Here is a 2500-nt window from a genome sequence, read left to right as displayed (position 1 = left end):
CCTCCGGTTCTCCGCCGGTGCCCTTGACTGAGTGTCGGCGGCGGCCGGAACGTTTACTTTGAAAAAATTAGAGTGTTCAAAGCAGGCGATTCGCCTGAATAATGGTGCATGGAATAATGGAATAGGACCTCGGTTCTATTTTGTTGGTTTTCGGAGCGCGAGGTAATGATTAAGAGGGACAGACGGGGGCATTCGTACTGTGCCGTTAGAGGTGAAATTCTTGGATCGGCGCAAGACGAACGACTGCGAAAGCATTTGCCAAGAATGTTTTCTTTAATCAAGAGCGAAAGTCAGAGGTTCGAAGACGATCAGATACCGTCCTAGTTCTGACTATAAACGATGCCAACTAGCGATCGGGGGGCGTTAGTTTTACGACCTCTCCGGCAGCTTGCGGGAAACCAAAGTCTTTGGGTTCCGGGGGAAGTATGGTTGCAAAGCTGAAACTTAAAGGAATTGACGGAAGGGCACCACCAGGAGTGGAGCCTGCGGCTTAATTTGACTCAACACGGGAAATCTCACCCGGCCCGGACACAGTGAGGATTGACAGATTGAGAGCTCTTTCTTGATTCTGTGGGTGGTGGTGCATGGCCGTTCTTAGTTGGTGGAGCGATTTGTCTGGTTAATTCCGATAACGAACGAGACTCTGGCTTGCTAACTAGTTACGCGACCCAATCGGTCGGCGTCTAACTTCTTAGAGGGACTAGTGGCGTTTAGCCACACGAGATTGAGCAATAACAGGTCTGTGATGCCCTTAGATGTTCGGGGCCGCACGCGCGCTACACTGACCGGATCAGCATGTGCTCGCCTTGGCCGACAGGTCTGGGTAACCCGCTGAACCCCGGTCGTGCTAGGGATAGGGAATTGCAATTATTTCCCTTGAACGAGGAATTCCCAGTAAGCGCGAGTCATTAGCTCGCGTTGATTACGTCCCTGCCCTTTGTACACACCGCCCGTCGCTACTACCGATTGAATGGTTTAGTGAGGTCCTCCGATTGGACCTGGCGCGGCCGGCAACGGTCGAGCCGGCGTCCGAGAAGACGATCTAACTTGATCATTTAGAGGAAGTAAAAGTCGTAACAAGGTTTCCGTAGGTGAACCTGCGGAAGGATCATTAACGGTCTCGCAAACGCTTCGGCGAACGCGAAACTCGGACAAGCGAGAGAAAAAGTCTTTGCTACCCGGCGCCCGACCCGCGAGGAGCGGCGCGCCGGCCGGCGATTCGGTCACCCGGTAATGTTTGCGCGTCGAGTGCCGCGGTGCCGCGCGCTCCGGCTTCAAGCGTCGGCCTGGCCGACCGCTCGGCGCGGTCTATTTTGTCACCCTATAGTGCGAGGCACTGTGCGAGCGAAACAATCGTGGATGGCTCTTGGCGGTGGATCACTCGGCTCGTGAGTCGATGAAGGACGCAGCTAGCTGCGTGAATTAGTGTGAATTGCAGGACACATTGAGCATCGACGTTCTGAACGCAAATTGCGGCCTCGGGTCAATCCCGGGGCCGCGCCCGCCTCAGGGTCGCGTTGCAAACGTTCCGCGCGGGGATTTCTCCGCGCGGCTGCTGCGGCGTCGGACGCGCGAGCGCCCGTCCCGCTCAAGACAGCACGGCACGATGCGCGACGATCGCGACCAGAATCCCGCGCGGCGGCGGCGAGTCGACCTCGAAGAGGCCAACGGCTGGCGGCTCAAGGGCGGGAATCGAGGTGCGCGGCGGCGCGCGGCGCCGACGGCGAGCGCGGAACGGGAAGAATAGTCCCGGTCCTTACTTTCGGCCTGAGGTCGGACGAGGCTACCCGCTGAATTTAAGCATATTACTAAGCGGAGGAAAAGAAACTAACGAGGATTCCCTCAGTAACGGCGAGTGAAGCGGGATGTGCCCATCGCCGAATCCGCGCGCTTTTGGAGTGCGCGGAATTGTGGCGTACGGAATTCGTCACGGCGCGCTTCGCCGGTCGCCCGCGTCCTTCTGATCGAGGCCTTTTCCCAGAGCGGGTGTCAGGCCCATGGCGGCGACAGGCGGGCGCGCTACGGCGTCTTCCCAGAGTCGGGTTGTTTGGGAATGCAGCCCAAAGCGGGTGGTAAACTCCATCTAAGGCTAAATACGGTCACGAGACCGATAGCGAACAAGTACCGTGAGGGAAAGTTGAAAAGCACTTTGAAGAGAGAGTTAAAGAGTACGTGAAACCGTCGAGAGGCAAACGGGAGGGCCTGTCGGGTCGCCCGGTCGCTTTCAGCCGGCCCCCTGTCGGCGACGTTGTCGTGCGGACCCTCACGGGCCGCCGGCGGCGCCGCCCGATCGGGGACCAGCGCACTAGCGCCGGGCGAAGGCCGCGACCGTCTGGACGGCGGCGAGAAGGCCGCGCGCAAGGTAACCCGGCCTCGGTCGGGTACTATAGGCGCGCGTGTCCGTCGGCCCGCCGTTCGGGCGAGGAGAGATCGCCGCGTCTGCCCTTCGGGGCCGAGCGCCCGGTGCCGGCTGGGGCGTCGTGGGTCGGGGACTGTTCTC

General features: G+C 59.4%; 2 non-coding genes and 1 pseudogene across 2 annotated transcripts in view; all 3 read left to right on the top strand.

Annotated features, from left to right (window-relative positions):
- LOC146142533 (small subunit ribosomal RNA) overlaps positions 1 to 1114 on the top strand; it is a 1811-nt gene extending 697 nt beyond the window's left edge. Inside the window, exon 1 of the ribosomal RNA XR_014500138.1 lies at positions 1 to 1114. This exon is cut by the window's left edge and continues 697 nt beyond it. This is a non-coding gene — a ribosomal RNA (small subunit ribosomal RNA).
- A 247-nt stretch (positions 1115 to 1361) lies between these two features.
- On the top strand, positions 1362 to 1515 carry LOC146142532 (5.8S ribosomal RNA). Its single transcript, XR_014499290.1, has one exon. It is a non-coding gene; the product is annotated as a 5.8S ribosomal RNA (ribosomal RNA).
- Positions 1516 to 1763: 248 nt separating this feature from the next.
- Positions 1764 to 2500, top strand: part of LOC146142531 (large subunit ribosomal RNA) — a 3679-nt pseudogene continuing 2942 nt past the window's right edge.

The sequence above is a fragment of the Ascidiella aspersa genome, chromosome 5 (assembly GCF_963924565.1).
Source record: "Ascidiella aspersa chromosome 5, kaAscAspe10.2, whole genome shotgun sequence".
Classification (NCBI taxonomy): Eukaryota; Metazoa; Chordata; class Ascidiacea; order Phlebobranchia; family Ascidiidae; genus Ascidiella; species Ascidiella aspersa.
This window is presented reverse-complemented; position numbering and strand designations above follow the sequence as displayed.